The sequence below is a fragment of the Neofelis nebulosa genome, chromosome 17, assembly GCF_028018385.1.
Source record: "Neofelis nebulosa isolate mNeoNeb1 chromosome 17, mNeoNeb1.pri, whole genome shotgun sequence".
Taxonomy (NCBI): Eukaryota; Metazoa; Chordata; class Mammalia; order Carnivora; family Felidae; genus Neofelis; species Neofelis nebulosa.
Window position 1 is genome coordinate 31,480,837 of NC_080798.1, and position 18,868 is coordinate 31,499,704.

Sequence of the window (18,868 nt, forward strand, 5' to 3'; positions counted from 1 at the left end):
TTCATACTCCATTCTTAGACCATACAGCCCTTCGGATTTTCATACTCCTCTCTGCATTCTCCCTCCTCTCAGCGCAGGGTAGGGGCGGGGGTGGGGGTCTGTTTTACAATTGATGGTGGGATTTCCAGATTGGCCCTGTGTCAGGCCACGTACGTATCCATCCGTGCCTGGGAGGAGCCTTCAACCTGGTGTCAGGTGTCATCAGACAGAGGCACGTCCACACCGTGGGGCTGAGTGGCCAGGGTATTTTGCCAGGGGGGACAAATGTGTACAGCTTAAAATTACTGAAAGTATTTTGAAATCAATAAATACATCGGCCAGTGAACGGCGTTAATGCACAGATGGTCCTTGACTTGTGATGGTTCCACCGAGGATTTTCCGACTCTAAGGTTTTGCAAAAACCTTATGCGTTCAGTAGAGCCTGGACTTGGAATTTTTAATTTGGGTCCTTTCCCGGGGCTGGCGGTATGTAGTAGGATCCTCTCTCGCGATGGCGGCAGTCCCGCCACCATGAGGGCAAACAACCGCTATGCTTTCAGCCACTCTGTTCCCCTACAACCATTATATCGAACACCTTATGGGAAAATAGGCTTTGTGTGAGATGATTTTGCCCAACTGTGGGCTAACGTGGGTGTTCTGAGCACGACTAAGGTGGGCTGGGCTGAGCTGTGATGCTCTGTAGACTGGGTGTATCACATGCATGTTCAACTTACGGTATTTTCAACTTACCGTGGGTTTATCAGTGTGAGTTGGAAAGATCTGTACCCACTCCAGGTACAAGAAGAATGCTAAGTTGTTTAATACAGAGTTACAATCTTTGCATTTTATCTTTAAAAGCAGTTTCTTTGCCTTCTTCAGTGACAGTAGCTCTTTCTTTTCTTCCTTTCTCTTTCTTCTTCCTTCCTTTCTCTCTTCCTCCCTCCTTCCCCCTTTCTCTCTTTCTTTCTTTTTCTTTTTTTCTCTCTCCCTTCCTCCCTCTCCTTCCTTCCTTTTTCTTTCTTTCTCTTTGCCCTTTCTCCCTTTTTCTTTCTTTCTTTCTTTCTTTCTTTTCTTTCTTTCTTTTTCTTTCTCTCTCCCTTCCTCCCTCTCCTTCCTTCCTTTCTTTTCTCTTTCTTTCTCTTTCTCTCTTTGCCCTTTCTCCCTTTTTCTTTCTTTCTTTCTTTCTTTCTTTCTTTCTTTCTTTCTTTCTTTCTTTCTTTCTTTCTTTTTCTCTCTCCCTTCCTCCCTCTCCTTCCTTCCTTTCTTTTCTTTCTTTCTTTCTTTGCCCTTTCTCCCTTTTTCTTTCTTTCTTTCTTTCTTTCTTTCTTTCTTTCTTTCTTTCTTTTTCTTTCTTTCTTTCTCTTTCTCCCTTTCCTTTCTTCCCTCTCCTTCCTTCCTTTCTTTTCTCTTTCTTTCTCCTTCTCTCCCTTTTTTCTCTTTCTTTCTTTCTTTCTTTCTTTCTTTCTTTCTTTCTTTCTTTCTTTCTTTCTTTCTTTCTTTCTTTCTTTCTTTCTTTCCTTCCTTCTCTCTTCAGAATGATGAAGAGCCAGAGACCAGGGCACCCTCTTGCTGGCAAGCAGGAGAGCTGGGTAGAAAACTGAGAGGTTTAGAGACTGGAATGTGAAAAGGACACTCTTCTATTACTGACATGCTATCTTTTGCTAACCGTTAGATTTTTCTTATGCTTTTCCAGATTACACAATAATGAGACACATAGCATCTGACAGAGTTGCCAGATCAAAATAATTTTTTAGTATAAGTATACTCGAAATATTACATGGGATATACTTATACTAAAAAAAAATCATTCCTTGTTTATCTGAAATTCACAGTTAACTGCACATCCTGTGTTTTCGTTTGTTAAAGCTGGTAATCCTAGTCTGAAATAATAGCAGTGATAAATGCACCTTTGAGTGCTCAGAGCTTGGTACCTTGAAACACTAAAGGATTTCGTGGTGATTACCTCAGTGTTTCCCAAGCTTGCCTGAACACGCAGTCAGAAGCTCTTTACAACTATAGATGCCCAGGCCCAGGCCCAGGCTGGAACCGCTGACTTCGTAAATTCAGGGTTTGGCCTGGGAGTTTGTATCTTGACATGTTTTCCAGGTGATTCTTGGCATAGGACAAGTTTGGAAAACACTGCAACTATCTCTTGTCACTACATCTCTGAGAAGCAGGGATGATGGAGTATGGGAGTTAAAGCGAAAATGATTAACCTTCATTTCCTATTGGGGAAATTGTGGCCCAGAAAAGCATGGGGGAGTGGCTCAGCCGTATTCAGGACCTCTGACCTATTGAAATGTCAGCCCCAAAATATTTTATTTCACTGTTGCATGAAGTGAAAGGGCCACTTGGTTTGGAGACGGACAGGTAGAAGGTATGTGACCATGTAAGTTATTTCTGTCAGTGTAATTAGATCTTTGCTGTTTTGTCTGGCATTACCCAGGGTCTCCCTGTGAGCTGCTGAAGTGTGGGGTATTGATCACTTCTGTTTCGGGTTTGTTATCAGTAATAAGGAGATCCTCCCTGCTTCAAGCCTTCCCCCTGGTTTTACCTCTGGGAGCAGAAACAGACAGATGAACCGAAGCTGAGGAGAAGTCCCAGCCATCAGGGGCCTGCCCTCAACGCGAGGAGGAGGGAGGGTGCCAGGCGGAGACGCAGTGTCACCTCCCAGGTGCCACGCCGGCCCCTGCTCCCCCGCCTGCCCGGGGCCCCCGGGACACACGGATGGTGCTGGCCTACATTCCAGAGCAGGTAGGAGAGCACCATTTCGGTGAAGCACAGCCCAGGCCTCACCCACACTCTCAGCAGGACACAAGTGCAGTAAAGGGCATTGCCGGGATGTCAAGGTGGTGAGAGCATTCAGGAAAAACAGAGAGGCCCTTGGGTGACGCCCGCGTGGCCCTGCTCTGCACTGTCACTGCCACAGAGGGCAGGCACCGTGGGCTGGAAGTCAACCGTTCAGCTCCTCCTAAGAGAGGAAGTGTGACTCAGACAAAAAAAAGAGCAAGGTCAAGGTGGGGTTCCTCGGGCTCCCCTTTTGGGTGTCTTCTTAGTCCCTTATGACTTAGTATCCTCTTTTGCTCACACAGAATGATGACCCGGTGAGCGGCTGAAAGTCAGGGCTCCATCCCATCCCTCCCCCTCACCCAGCCCCTGACCTTGGGCAACCCTGGTTTCCACATCCCCTTCCACTCAGAGGTGACGTACATCAGGCTCTAACGTTCTGGGGTTCTCTGCTACATTCTTCCCTTTTTTTCCCGACTGATGAGAGACAGTCAATTAGGCACCCTGTAAGATCAAAGAAATACAATTTAATTTCTGCTTTTCACCTGAAGCTCGTTCTTTCTGCCTCTTCTCTTTCCAAAATTAGGCCCCAAATGAGATTTGCTGGGCAGCCCTCGGGTACGGCCTGCCTTCCACCATCCCTCAAGTTGTTTCTACCCTCTATGAAACCAACAACTGGAGGGATGATATGGAAAAATGTTTCAATTCTCAAGAAAATGATCTGCAACTGTTCCCTAAGCCGGTGTATCGATTCCTTAGACCACACCTCACGTTCGAAAGGTGCCAGGATGTTTTTTAAAGACCTATTGAATGTAGCCGTCTCCAGAGGAACCCCGCTCAACCTTATAACACATGCAGGGCAAGGCAGAGCGTCTGTGGACACAAACTGTGGACAGGATGTGGAAGGGAGAAGGAACCAGGGGTGACATTAATCATGCCAAGTGGTGAGGTATGGGCGATGAAGAATACAGCATTATCCTGTCGCCCCGAATCTGCTGAACTCATGGCTGTGTCCTATGGATTAAATCCTGCCCAGGTCCCAAACACGTCTTGCTGCCTGTTTTCCAGAGGCATTCCAGTCGGAATCACCTACGAGGTAGAGAATTTATGAAAAAACATTCTGAACTGCCCTCGCTGTCTCTGGCTGTGGTGCCCTGCAAAGGTCCCCTCCACACGCCATTCCCCATCACACTGAACTCTTTCCAAGGTGAACACTCAGGGCTCCTAAAGGGAGATTTGGGCCCCGACGTGATGGGAAATTCCAGGAGATCCGCCCCAGATGGCAATTTGATATATTGTCTCAGAGGCCTCAAAGCGGATGCACCCTGCTGACCCAGAAGTCCATGGCTAAAGGTTCATCTTCAGGAATATCGTCTGTACAGAGCTTTTCACTGTGAAAAATTGGGGGGGGGGGCGCGCCTGGGTGGCTCAGTCGGTGAAGGGTCCGACTCTTGGTCTCGGCTCCGGTCATGATCTCACGGTTCGTGAGTTCGAGCCCCACATCGGGCTCTGCGCTGACAGCGTGGGGCCTGCTTGGGATTCTCTCTCTCCCTCTCTCTCCGCCCCTCCCCTGACCCCCCCCCCCCACTCGATGTCTCTGTCTCTCTAAATAAATAAATACTAAACGTAAAAAATTGTGAAAAATTGGGCATCTTGCACGGGGTAAATAAATTATGGTTCATTGATATGAAAGTCGTTTAAGATCACGCAGAAGCACATGAAGTGACGTGGAAGAATGTTTCTCTCCTGTGGGTTTGACAATATACGGTACCGTTGCTGGAAAGACAAAGTTAGTGTAGGGCCATGTTAAGCTGTGGATGGTCATCTTTGGCTGATAGGGTTATGAACGTCTTAGACTTGTTATTCCTTTTCGTCCTGTTTTTCCAAGTTTTCTGCACAAAGCAAATAGCTATTTTTGTATCACTCAAAAATTGTTTTCACGTTTATTTCTTTATTTTGAGAGAGAGAGACAGAGAGTGCACAAGCCAGGTTGGGGGAGGGGGCAGAGAAAGAGGGAGAGAGAGAGAATCCTGAGCAGGCTCCATGCTGCCAGCACAGAGCCCGACGCGGGGCTCGATCTCTCGAAGCGTGAGATCATGACCTGAGTTGAAATCAAGAGCCCGACGCTTAACCTACTGAGCCACCTAGACGCCCCTGTATTACTTTTTTTTTTTTTAATAGGAAAAAGCTAATTACACTTCTGAGGAAAAAAAATAGAAAAGGACAAAAATCTTACCCTTATGCAACTGACTTCCAGCTTCCATTTTGTTATGAGTCAAAGGATTTTTCTGTCGCTATGTTTCAAATCCTTCCAAGCCCCGGATACACTGGTGACCTTGGTCTTTGTCCTTGCTTTTTTCTTGACCAATGTGGGGGGTTCCTGCCAACAAGAGAAAGTAGATGTTCTCTGATGAGTCAATTACGGAATGTATTCAGACCTGACTAGTCACTGTGCTGATCACAGAGACCCACACAGGGAAGGTGCTAATTAAATGTTTGTTCAGTGTAGGAAAGAGAATGTGATCTTGCTATTTTAAGGGCTTTTATTTGTTCTGTTGTTAGAAAAGAAAAGAAAAAAAAAAAGGTGGGAAACAACCCCATTTAATTCAATTCATTACAAACAGTGGTTGAAAATAGAAACTCCAAACCAATTTTGGCTAAAAGGGTTTCTAGTATATTCTGAACAGCTGCTGTCGTAGACACGGTCTGAAATAAATAACTTCCAGCACAGTTCCAAATCTGCACTGAATAAAGGGTGCAGTAGGGAGGGGAAAGGGCTTTATTAGCATTAATTGCAATGAAACTGTGACACTCAAAAGGCCTGGCTGCTGCTCTTTGAGAAATCTAGCAACCAGGTCCCTCCTCAGGCTGTAGATGGAGCCATAACATCACTAAATGGCATCCCAGCAGGCGCAGTGGGGGTTTTGTGCTGTAAAAGCCAGATGTTTGCAAGTTCTTAGGCTTTAGTTTCTGAGTGTGAACAACCAGAAAACTCAGACCTTCTTATTTTCTCCAAAGCAGACTGGGCTCCTAGAAGCCAAGATACTGGCTGGGTGGATGGTGCTTTCCTTCCCCCCACAATTATCACCTGCTCTCACCTCCTTCTCTGACAATTTCTCTGCTGGAGGGCATCCCGGGGCTGTCGGGGCTATCGGTCCCACCTCGCCGGTGAATTCATTTGGAAAATCAGCCCTCCTCACAGGAGCCCGGAACTCATCTGGCGTCCTGGCCTGAATGAAGCTCGGTGGGTTTCACCCCCACAAACGGGGGGGGGGGGGCTCGGAGAGTTGCACAGGAGGGGGGACCCCTCCTGTTCCCACCGAAAGGTCGGCGGAGGATCCCTACATGGTCTGGTTTAGGAAGCCTCCCCAACTGGGCACATCCCTCATTTTTCTTTCTCTTGTCTCTCCTGCCTTCTCTGCCACGGTGTTTCCACACACAGATCCCTGAAGCTAGAGTCTGGTGGCAAAGGCCATCTCACATCCCACTGGGCCACCACAACTTACCCCATCACTCCTCCCCTTCTGAATATGGCTTCCTCCCTGCCATCTTTCTAGGGATGTCATTCTGGGAAGTCCCACCTTGGCCTGACATTGCAAGGGTATATAGATCACCTCTGTCCCTGCCCAGTCCGAGTGTCTTAAGTGCAGGCCCAGGTAGGTGAGGCTCCCGCTTCTTTCCTGCAGGCTTCCTTGCTTGCCTCCAGAGGGAATTTCTCTCCGTCTCCCGTGGAAGGACTTGACAATGGCACATACTATATTCACCCTGGGTTCTGGCTACTTGGGTGCACATCTGTGTGATAGGAATCGTTTGAAGGGTTTCCTGTGTTTCCTGGTACACAGCGGCCTTTCTCATTCACTCCAGACACTCTCCCTAGGCTCACGGTAGTGAGAGAAGGGGGTGGGTGTGAGGTGTCTGGGTGGCTCAGTCAGTTAAGCGTCTGACTTTGGCTCAGGTCATGATCTCATAGTTTGTGGGTTCGAGCCTCGCGTTGGGCTCTGTGCTGACAGCTGGGAGCCTGGAGCCTACTTTGGATTCTCTGTCTCTCTCCCTCTCTGCCCCTCCTCCCAAAATAAATAAACATTAAAAAAAAAGAGAGAGAGAGAAGGGAGGGTATATCCAGGGACAATGAGCTGCCAATGTGACTTCCTATCCTTTTGGGGACAGGAAAGTCCCCGGCAAAAACAAAAGCTCCAGGTTGCCTTGTGCTGGGGCTGGAGGACGTCTCAGGCAGGATGGGGGGAGGGCAGAGGGAAAGTTGAAGAAGAGGGGGTGCAGATGCCTGTGTTTCCTCAGAAGGGGCAGCATCCCTGCCCCATGGACCTAACCCCGACCCCCAGACAACTTTTCCATCTGAGAACAGAGGGTCCCTGTGCCATACTTCCTGGGTAGGACTTGGAGGGGTGAAAGGAGCCTGGTGGCAGCCCAGCTCAGGATGGGTCTGGGCCGAAGAGGCTTTCGTCAGCCTTGTAGAGTTTCCAGTCTCCCAGCCTGACATGGGCAGCCCTCGGGGACGCACAGAGGCCCTGCCGCAGAAGCCAGGGCTCACCCCACCCCTGCGGCCCCTGGGCGGCACCTGCCTGCCGGGGCGGGGGGGGGGGGGGCGGATTTCTGTAGCCGCTCTGCCCTCGCACGTGGCAGGCCAGAGTGCTGGGACACTGGTGTCAGGGCAGCCCTCACCTCAGGACTGACAGCTGGGGGATCAAGACCCCAGATCCCTCGCCCCTGACACGGAGTCACTGTACACGGTTTCTGGGGAGACTGAGCTCCAGTCGCCCCCTGGGTCACATGGAATGCACTCTCGCTCTCATTCCTCTCCTCCCCTGCTGGTTTTGTGGGATCACCTCCAAATAAAGGATCTATCTCGTGGCCTGATCTGGGGGGAGCCCAAACTCCAAAGGGGCTCTTGGGAAGAATGAAGCCATAGGAAGCCACAGAGACTGACATCTGCCTGGGAGTGAAACTCTCTCTGCTGCTTTCATCACAGACAGGCGGCAACAGGGACCAGATCTGCACCCCCTTCCCAGAGCCTGTCTCCTAAGCCCCACCCTCCCTCGAAACACCTGACAACAACCAGGGAGAAAGGGGAGGGGGGATTGTGCTTTAAATTATGTTGATTTTTGAAGGAGGAAAATTGAACGATGTCTTCATCTGAGTTTGTGGGTGCATCCCCACTGGTGTTCCTGTTCATCTGCCCCCCTCTCTGTCTTAGCTGTCTGAGGGCAGGGAATGCGCCTTGCTCGGCCTGTGGCCTCCCGAGCACCAGTATGTCCTACAAGGCTGCCTTGATGAGCCAGATTCAGTCCCCCTGAGAACGTGACAAGAAATGCAGATGGGCTTAGAGCGGCCCCCAGCTAACGGCCAGCAAGGAGCCAGGGACTTCAGCCACCAGCCCTGAACTCTGCCAACAGTTGGGATGAGCCTTGAAGCAGATTCTCCTCTGGGTCTCTAGATAAGAAGCCAGGCCAGCCGACACCTTGATTTTGGCCTTGAGAGACCCTGAGCAGAGGGACAAGTGAATCCTACTGGGGAATTGTGACCTAACTGACCACGAGACCATGAATTTGGGCTGTTTTAAGCCACTGGGTGTGAAGTAATTTGTTACAGCAGCAACGGGAAACTGGCAAATGGGTGCTTATGGCCAGTGAGGGCCTAGTTAAAAAAAAAGAAAGAAAAAGAAAGGTATCTTTCTGTGATCGCACGCTTGCTCCCCCTGCCCCCCTGTCTCAAAAATGCGAAATTGCAATCTCTCTAGAAATGCCCTTTAGGGGTTCTGTCCATCCTACAAAGCACACAGGTCAGAAGTGGAGAATTCCCTATCAGGATGGCTTGTTAACCATAATAAGTGAATGAAGAAAGCCATAAGCTCCTTCAAGCCCTACGTGGTGAGACACAGCTTCATATCCAGGGTGGCTCTGGGTGGCTTTGGTATGATGTGGAGGAGAGGTGGGACATGAGGTGACCTCTGGGGAGGCCTTTGCATCTTAGAGCTTGATGATCCCTCCTCATCCAAGCAAAGGGTAGTTGGACTCCAGGGTTAGACTTTGCTTTTCTTTCCCGATTAAACTTCTCTGCTTCCACAGATTTTCAAGCCAAGGGTGGCAGTAGCTGCCAACCGGAGCTGTTCATTTCTGTCCTGGGGTTGTGGCTGGGACAGGAGTTCACACTGTGATCTCTGCAGAGGGTGGGGAGCGTCTTCCAGCCCCCAGAATGAAGGAAGTGGGGGGTGGTTTCCTGCCTGCATCATGGAGCCCTGCGGAATCCACTTCTCGTCTTGGGTAAAAAGCCCTCACGCTTTGGGATTGACTTTCATGTCTCTCACTGGTCAATATAGAAAGACTGGAAGGGCGCCCGGGTGGCTCAGTCAGTTAAGGGTCTAACTCTTGATCTCGGCTCAGGTCATAACCTCACGGTTCGTGAGATCGAGCCCTGCATCAGGCTCTGCACTGACATGGCAGAGTCTGCTTGGGATTCTCTCTCTCTGCACCTCTCCTGCTCTCTCTTTCTCAAAACCAATAAACATTAAACAAAGAAAGAAAGACTGGAACAAGGGAGGTAAACAAGTGTGCATTTTGGAAAACCACCTCCCCTGAAGGGTTCAGAGGGGACTGTGGGGCAGTGGGATGTGGTCACCCATCTTGTCCCTGGCCCTCAGCTCCCTCACGAGTGAAGACACTAGACCTCCTTAGATAGCTTCCGAGGTTCTTTTTGGCTTTAGAAAGCTAGGATTAAAAAAAAAAAAAAATCAGACACCAGTTGTTTGTGGCTGTCGTCTCTGGTGGGAGGGAGGGGAAAGGCTTGTAGAAGACTAATTGTCCAGGTCAAATATTTTTTATAGATTTTAGATATGATGCAATGAAAACATATTAATTTTTTAAAAGTGATCTTACTGTTTTCCTTTCCTAAATAAATACATCCTGTTATGGAAAATTGCAAACACGTATCAGTACAGACTATGGGATACGAACTCCCATGTGCCCAACACTCAACTGTCACAATAATTAGCTTTTAGCCCGTCTCATTTCATCTGTATCCCTACCTGGTCTCCCACCTTCTGTAGTATTTTATAGCAAATCCGAGACATTACAACATTTCATTCAGCAAAGCGTTTCACTTTTGTAATTAGAAGTAAAAAGAATTACCCGAGTCCTTCTGAAACTAAATGCCCCATTCTCTCCTGCAGAACAGAAAAGGCTGGAAAGGAGGTGTAACTCTTAGTCTCCGGGTGCTTTGGAAGAAATGTTCCCCTTTCATGATTGTTGAGAATGTTTAAGCCAAAGGAAAGAATCTCTAAGAGTGGCACTTGGGGGAGAGGCTATGTTTTGAGGCCGGAGATGAGAGAATATCGTCATCTACTCTACTGTAGGATTGCTGGTCCTGGTAGGGAAACTGCTGTCCATCATCTTCCCCATCCTTGTTTGCACTTTTTACATCAAATCCCCCAGTAAGCACTGAGAAGATTGTTTTAAATGATCTCTCAGAACTTCACCAGCCTCTTTCCTCTCATCAAACGATGGCAAGTTTGGGATTCCTGTGACGATAGCACGCTATCGTCCTCATCAAGTTGTGTTTTATTAAATGTCCACTTGCACTCACAGCCCCACCTGTTACCCACTGGGATCTCTCTTTGACTCAATTTCAGGGGTGAATTGTTCTGCTTTGTTCATTTGGATTAGAGACCCCATGACGTTCAACCTGGCTCGCATTTTTCCCTTTTCTTTTTTCAAAACCGTAAAACTGTTTTGGAGGGATTCTGGACTACATTAGGTGATCATTTTCAATTTTCATGCAAGACATATGGAAAGACTCACCTCCACTTACAGCTTATTCCCTGAGACTGGCTGACCCGCGGTCGACACTCCAAAATGGAAAAGACCTTCCAGGCAGTCAGCCTTGAAGCACATTTCCCTTGTCCCGCACTGACCTCAGCTCCAGTCAAAACTCACAGAAATGCAGGACGTTGACGATCCGGGCCATGGACATGTTCCGTGCAGGGGTGCCCCCCTCCCCACTGATGCTGGGGCTCCCAAAACTCCGTGAGGTGGCACAGGTGTTTCTGTTCTTTGTTTTCTTTGGTGGAGCGAGAAGGACCAGAGGGAATAGCTCTATCTGGCAGCCGTGCTTCCTTTTTGCCTACTTGAGTTGACGGAGAAAAGCCATAAAATGCTGTCTACCGGCCTCGTTACGTGTTCCTTGCAAGTATGAATGTAAATGACTCTAACACAGGGAATTTTAATGGCTGAGTAAATGTTTGACCTTCAGTGAGTTTCCAGAATTGAGGTGTTTGGGTCTTTGCATCCCTAGAAAGCATGTGCTTGCACATGACAAGGGGTGACAGAAGCAAAGACAGACAGACAAGATTGCCTAAGGTGGGATGAGAGGTCTACAGGGTGCACGGAGAGGAGGACGGGGAGGCCTAAGGCTGCCCTGGGATGTGGGGGCTGGGGGAGGACGGGGAGGGGACATTTCGCCGTGGATACGCCGGAATCTCTCCGGCCATTGCCCCGGAGCCTCTGATGAACAGTTTACTTTCTTCTCCGTTGCTCGGGGTTGTTGCATGGGAGGGACCCCGACGATGGGTTGGTTGTGTCACTGCTGGAAGCATGGGGCCTGAGATGATGCAGAGAGATTTGGGGTACCGATGTTGTGATGGCGCCCCCTTCAGCAAGAAGGGGGGAAAGCAGAGTGCAGCCCTGCGAGACGGTGGTTTTCCCCTGAGAAATGAATTATGGCCTGTAGTTGGAAGGCTAGACCCCTCCTTCCTTTTGGCCAAGGAGCGGGTCAGGGCATGGCTGCCTCCGGCCCACCTCCTGGCACATGGATCCAGGACCGTTGCGGGTATTCCCAGCAGTGTGTGGAAAACGGGCCCTGCAGGATACCACTGACCAGCTGGGGCTGGTTTTCCCAGCCTTGTGCTAGGAGCCCAGGGCACCCAGCTGGCTGTGCTCCGCCAGGGTGCACTGTGGGGCGGGGCGGTGGGGGAGCCGAGCCATGAAGGACAAAGGCACATGTCAACAAGTCCTCTATCCCTCAGTCCGGGGGACTTGGCGGGCCAGCCAGAGTTTCCTGGCATTTGGTTCTGTCGTAGGTAAGGCCAGCTGGCTCCAGAGAATTTTGTAAAGCTTATGTCAGCCTGTGTCTTGGGGTCTTGCTTGCTGCCTGGGAGGCGATGGTGCTGGCTGGCTGGCTGAGTCCCAGCCGTTCCTTTGGGGGCCCACGTGGAGGCTCTGGACTCCGATAGGATCTTTCAAGCCAGTAAAGGATGGGGGACAGGAGGATAGGGCCGGGGGTGGAACTTGGGGCAGGTCTAACAGCCAGGGCTGGTCTCCAGGGCTCAAGCGAGCCGTCATCCCTGGAAGGGAAGAATTCTTATGGGCCTGGAGGACCCACGGGGAGTGTTGCTTCTTCCCTCCTACTGTGAAGTATTCTGTATGAACCCAGCCCTCCCCGGGGTGTGAGACATGCTTTGCAAAGGCATTCTTGACCCGCTAGATCCACAAAGTCTTCTTCTCTGGAAACAAACAAACAAATGCTCTAAAGCTCAAGTTCTATGCAAGCTTAAGAAGGCAGTCTTCCTGCCTCTTTACATCACTATCACCAGACACACTCCATTCCAGGCCCCGCCTGGGTCGGGGAAGTTTGGGGGGTTGCCTCTGAAGCCAGGGATGGGTGCGCCCTCTTGACTCCCACTGTTCCAGCCTTCAAGGTCATTTACACTTAAAAGCCTTAAGTTTCTTGGGGCGCCTGGGTGGCTCAGTTGGTTAAGCGTCTGACTTTTGGTTTTGGCTCAGGTCATGATCTCAGGGTTTGTGGGTTTGAGCCCCACGTCTGGATTCTGGGCTTCTGTCTCCCTCTTTCTCTGCCCTTCCCCCGCTTGTGTGTGCGCGCGCACTCTCCCTCAAAATAAATAAATAAACTTCAAACAAACAAACAAACAAACAAACACTTAAGTTTCTTCCTCTTTGGAGCAAAGGGATCTTTTTCCAGGGGCTTCCCAATCCCTCCAGTGCTTTGGGAATGAAAGGGTCCAGGGCAGCCTAGAGTGAGTCTGAGAACGTCCTCTGCCCAGTGTCTCCGGCACACTGAGATGACCATGACTGCTCTGTCTGCCTTCTCCACCCCGAAGAGTAAACGCCCCCCAGGCCAGGAGGTAGTAAGAGTGGCTGATGGCCACTGAGTGCTTAGCATGTGCCAGACCCTCTTCTAAGTGCTTAGCGTGGAATAGCTCATATGTATGACCCTCACTCTGCAGAGGGAGAAACAGGCCTGGCACATACACAGGGGCCTGTGCTCACCAGGGCGCATCGGGGAACTGGGATTCAAACCCTTCTCTCCTCACCTATATACACTCAGGGGCTTTGGGCTTGTGCTGTGGAATCAGAAGCTAAGCACCTTTTGGGGAGGGGTCTTGGCAATACTCAGGGAAGAGGGGGTGGAACCAGATGCTTCCCAGAAGCCCCTGGGGCTCTGGAACCAGAAACTTAGGTGGCTGCGGCAGCTTTGAGCATCCCCGCCCAGTGTTTGCTCCATGCCAGGCCCAGCGCTCAGAGCCAAGGACGGGGATGAAAGCAACAGGTGATCCGGACCTTGCACAGGCGACCGAATCCCACATATGACGTGGGGTGGGGGAAAAAGGCTACTGGGAAAGTCGGCCCCTTAGCAGAACCGCACACAGAGGGAAGACACTTCTGGTATTTGGAGAGGCCTCCTCCGTGAGACTGCTGACTGTGAAAGGCGTCTGCCCCATGGGCATGACCTAGAGGAAGAGGTTTGGCAAAGGCGAGCCCCACTGTGCGTCATGGAAAAGAGAAGGACTTTGGCCTTATCTGTGAGACCTTGAGAAGGAGTTAGAGGTCCTGGGAAAAAGGTGGCATTGAAGGACCCCCCCCCCCCCCAATACTGTCTTATGTTGGCAGTTCCTGCCAGGGTCTGAGGCAGGCTGCCTCTGGCAAGGACTAGAAGCTACCGATTTAAAGTTGTTTCCTGCCAGCGCAGTAATTACTGTGGCCCCATCCTCTCTCCCCAAGACCAGAAGTAAGACTGGGCCCCGCACAGTAGCACATGGGCAGCGATGGTGCACGTCAGGGCAGTAACCTGCAGCAGAGGCCAGAGGCGGGCTGGCAAGACGTCGAGAGAGGGACAGGCTGAGTGCCTGCTGACCCAGGAACAGATTCCTAACAAACCCGGTCTCCCCTCACCGCCCGGGAAGGTGAATCTTGAAAGTGTGGGAGGGCGGCTAGAGGGCTGGGTCCTGTGAGTTCCCAGCACAAGGATCAGGGTTGGGATGGGGTAAGGCGGGTGAGCATGCTGTTAAGCGTGGTGCCCAACGCGGGGCTCGAACTCAGAAACTGTGAGATCGTGACCTAAGCCGAAGTCGAATGCTCAACTGACTGAGCCACCCAGGCGTCCCAAGAGAAATCATATTCCAATGCAACATTAAAAAAACCAAAATACAAAAACCTGTGATGAACGAAACACCAAAATTTTAAATAAAGACAGGGAATCAGTACATGACTGATTTTTCCTTTTGCCTTCGGCTCTGATACAGCTGAGCAATGTTCTGGATCCTGCCTTTATTTGTAACATTGGGAATTTACTCATGGTGGATTTTCTGCATGAATTTTGATTCTTAAAATTCTGCATTAACGTCTGATTCCTCTGACGGCTGAGCTTTTGGCACAGCCTGAACTGTTGTGACCGGGCTAGTGTCTCCTGGCCCTGGCTGGGGGCTCGAGACATTTCATTTGGCTTTAAAGAGTAACCCATGAACCTGCAGGAAGGACAACTGGGCAATTCTCACTCTTGCGGAAGACCTTCAGAGACTCTTGAGTCGGCACGGACAAATGTCTCTCCTCCAGCCTGCCAGTGCTGACCAATGACAGAAATAAAACAAGTTAGTAATGACTTTGATGTCCTCTCTTCACGAGCAAACAATCCACACAGTGGGGGAGCACCGTGCCTCCCAGGCAGCAAGGTGCTCTGCCCGAGGGGTTTTGAGCAACAGGGAGCTTTTTGGAAGGTGCAGAAGGAAACACAGAAGCGGAGCAAGATGGGCTGTTTCCTTACAAAGCTGGCAGGTCCGCCTTTTCTAGGATAAGGTAAGCACGCTGAGCTGGAGGACTGCGATTGGGGTCTGTCAGGTTTCCCCGGCAGTGAGGCATTTCCCACGCGTGCTGGCTGACTTAGGTTTGGACCCGTAGTGGTGTGGGCCAGGCCACTGGGGCCGCCTCTGTTCTGTGGGTCCCGATATATGAATCGCCTTTATCAGCGCCCTGACTGTGACAAACCCGTGTTCACACATCACTGCTGGCAGCAAGGCTGAGGCCTCCCTGGGCACAGATGGTGGGCCCAGAGCCAAGGGGCCTACTGATCCAAGAGGGAAGTGTTTGGGGGGGGGTGGGGGCGGTGGGTTGATTTGATTTTGTCTCAACGGGAACTTTCTTTGGATCTCTTTCCCTAACTTCACTGCACATTTCAAAACAACATTCTTTTATGAACAAGCACCAGGACATCAAATACTTCCACACCCTATGCTAGAAGTGCTTCAGGCCATGTTGTTCTTTTCCTTTTAAATAGTTCCATGTAAAATCAGATGTTAACTCTCTCTGAATAAACCCAAGTGGAAAGCGGGGTTTTTTCCCCCTTTAATAACACCAATGACAATCAGAACAGGTGGAAAGAATATGTGCCCTTTAACGCACAGAGCACAGTGGTTTAGAAGGAAAACACTAAGTTGTTACATATGTAACAAACAATTCTTATTTATTGATGGTGAGAAGAAGGAACAACAAAGCTCAGAGGGAAAGTATGGCAGGAAATGTATTCCCAGGAAGAATGATTTATGTCTTTGAAAGGGGCCTACTTCTTTCACAAATGGGTTTTGCTTTGCATCTTGGGCAACACCAGCTTTGCCCCACTTTTCAATCAGCGAGGCTTGTTTGGGGTCCATCATTTATCACGGCTTTTTGAAACCCCTCTTCAGCCAACAAACCGTGAGACGGACAGTATTTCCAGGATTCGGGACTCAGGTTCTATAATGTTGGAGCCTGGCAGGGTTTTGGAGGTTGAGAGGTCCCACATTACAGGCCCCACCTTGGCCACCCCTGCACAGGGAATGAGTCTGTGAGAGAAAGGAGTTCAGGCAGGATTCCACAGTTGGCTGATGGTGGAAATAGATCATTTGTAAGAGATGCTTTGTAAGGGGGACTCAGGACCGGGAATTCTACACTTGGTTTCTTTGTCTCATTTTTTTTTTTTTTTCCTAATGTGCTGCATGAAATTAATTGACATCGAGTATGATGTGGGTGGTTTTGACTATAACTCATAAAATACCCCAGAGCGTTCACATTTTTGTTTCGCGCAGAACCTTGAAAATTTCATGCTAACCAACTTGTAGTAACACATCCTCTTCTCTTGGTAAATTCGCAGGACCAGGGAAGGAAAAGTCCCTGCCTGCATACTTACAGAATTCTCTCTGCGTTCACGCTCAACGTCTGTGTCCGCCAGGCCACTCTGCGTAATACTGGCCTTGTGCCTTTCTCCTAGATGTTGATCATTTGATTCCTGACTTTATTGACTTGTTCTCTCCCAAAGTTTTGTTTTTGTGGTTGTCGCATTTGCATTATGTTTTTTTTTTTAAGTTTTTATTTCGCAAATACTGCATTCATTTTAGAAGAATGAGCGCATACAGGTGAAGAAAAGAGAAATGGAGGTCACCTCTAATCCTAGGGGTAGTTAACTGTTGACGTTTTGGGATAGAAATTTCTAGACTTTTTTTTTTTTTTTTAATGTTTATTTATTTTGAGAGAGAGTGAGGGAGGGAGAGAATCCAAAGGAGGCTCTGCACGGTCAGCACAGAGCCCGATGTGGGGCTTAATCGCATGAGCTGTGAGATTATGACCTGAGCCAAAATCAAGATTTGGACGCTTCACTGACTGAGCCATCCAGGTGCTCCGGACATTTCTAGACTTTTTGTATAAATGTGTACACACTGAAGTATATCTTCTTAACAACGAAGATGGGATCACACAGTATATAACTATATACTATTATACTCCCTGGGCTTTCATTGTTTTAGAACCTGCCAATATTAGCAATGACTCTTTCTCTGGGACTAGACTTTTGTTTGAATTCTTTTCAATAAACAGAGAGAATTGGCAGGGTATCAGAGTTGGGAACCCACCAAGTGGATATTCCTCTGCCCTTCACTCTTTGTCTAGAATAACCCTAAGCATAGATTTCAGCCTTTTGCTAGAAGTAGGAACATTTTCCATTTATAAGTAGCCATAGATGTTCCCACAGTCCTGGATCATCCACCTGCTTGTGCTCCATTGGTGAAAACAGAGTGGTTTGCCTGCCAACCACAGCCATACCCCATGAGCATGACTGGGGGCAGTGGTAGTGGCACATTTTGTTATCCGTTAAAATGGGTTGACTTCTGTTACAACAACAAACTTCCAAATCTCAAGGTCTTTAAAAAAAAAAAAAAGGTCATTTCTCATGTCCACACTATTCCATATACCCTTACTTTGGGACAAATGCTGACAGCATATCCACTCTCTTGAACATTGTCTGCTGGATTCCTTGTCAGAAAGAAAGAGTTTTGATTGGACAAATTGCCTACCTTCCAAGTTATCACAGGGATGGTTTAATCACGTTTTGCCATTGCAAGCCTGAATCATACACCTTCCAGGCACCAACACAGCAGTCTCTCTGCAATTGAATGCTTGCCCCCTAAGCCGTGCCATATATTTTCCTTTGTGGTGGTGTTACCATTTCTAGGTACTGCTTTCTGTATCAGGCAGGATAGGCTAGGTTACGCTGTGGTAACAAACAACCCCCAAAAATCTCACTCATATTCTATTATCCATCGAAGGTTGCCCAGGGTCTATACCATCCCTGTGGTTGCATGATTATTAAGGCCAGAAAAAGGAAATGAGACAAAATGTACACTCTAATACATTTTCTGCCCCATTGCATTGACTAAAGCAAATCATACGCCCACACCCAACCCCCAAAAGTAGAATTGGCAATTCTATCATATGCCTAAAATGAAGAAAACCAGAAATACTTTGTAAACCGCACTAATGATTACCTAATATTTTATACCTCCATTGGGAGAGAAATGGGTTCCTGGTGATATTTGGTCATAACTGTTTTACAATGTTAGTGGCAGGTTTAATGGGGAGTTCCTAGCCAGTATGGTTTCCCTTCAGCCTGAAGAATTTCCTTTAGGATTCCTTGTAGTGCAGGTCTGCTGGTGATATTTTCTTACCTTTTGTTTATAGAAAATGTTTTCATTTTGCCTCATTCTTGAAGGATATTTTTGTTGGATATACAATGATGAGTTGACAATTTTATTTCCTCTAAGCATTTGAAAGATGTGGTTCCACTGGCCTCTGTCTTTTTCAAGTGGTAAGCCAGAGGTCATTTGTAGCCTTGCCCCTGTACATGTATTATGTAATTTCTCTTTAATCAAGATTTTCTCTGCATTTTTAGTTTTCAGCAGTTTGAGTATGATATGCCTAGGTACACTTTACTTTCTATATATTCTGTCTTGGTTCATTAAAATATTTTTTTCCATTTTCTCTCTCTTCTCCTGGCTTTTTCACATTTTCCCACAGACCACTGAGGCTGTGTTTACTTCTGTAATCTTTTTTCCTTTGTGCTCCCTATTTATTGATACATTTGAAACTCAATAACTCTTTTGTTATGTACAATCGGCTATGTATTTTTTACTTCAGACTTTAATTTTTGGTTCTAGAATTTCCTCTTGGTTCTTTTAAATTGTTTTTATTTCACTGCTCAGATTTCCTATGTGTTAGTTTATTGCAAACATATTTTTCTTTACGTTATTAATCATGGTTATAATAGTCACTTTAAATTTTTTTTTTTTTTAACATTTATTTATTTTTGAGACAGAGAGAGACAGAGCATGAACAGGGGAGGGTCAGAGAGAGGAAGACACAGAATCTGAAACAGGCTCCAGGCTCTGAGCTGTCAGCACAGAGCCCGATGCGGGGCTAGAACTCACAGCCCTCACGGACCGTGAGATCATGACCTGAGCTGAAGTCGGCCGCTCAACCGACTGAGCCACCCAGGC

The 18,868-nt window shown here is 48.4% G+C and overlaps 1 long non-coding RNA gene across 3 annotated transcripts; it reads right to left on the minus strand.

Moving 5' to 3' along the window:
- Window positions 1-1,532: 1,532 nt before the first annotated feature.
- LOC131499539 (uncharacterized) lies at window positions 1,533-11,662 on the minus strand. 3 transcript variants are annotated; one of them, XR_009255943.1, is made up of 3 exons: window positions 10,578-11,662; window positions 5,003-5,146; window positions 1,533-3,855 (listed from the first exon to the last, which is right to left on the minus strand). It is a non-coding gene; the product is annotated as an uncharacterized LOC131499539 (long non-coding RNA). The 3 variants fall into 3 exon arrangements; XR_009255941.1 differs by having other exon boundaries at window positions 1,533-3,270; window positions 10,578-11,661; XR_009255942.1 differs by lacking the exon at window positions 1,533-3,855 and adding an exon at window positions 4,419-4,658 and having other exon boundaries at window positions 10,578-11,661.
- Between the last annotated feature and the right edge of the window lie 7,206 nt (window positions 11,663-18,868).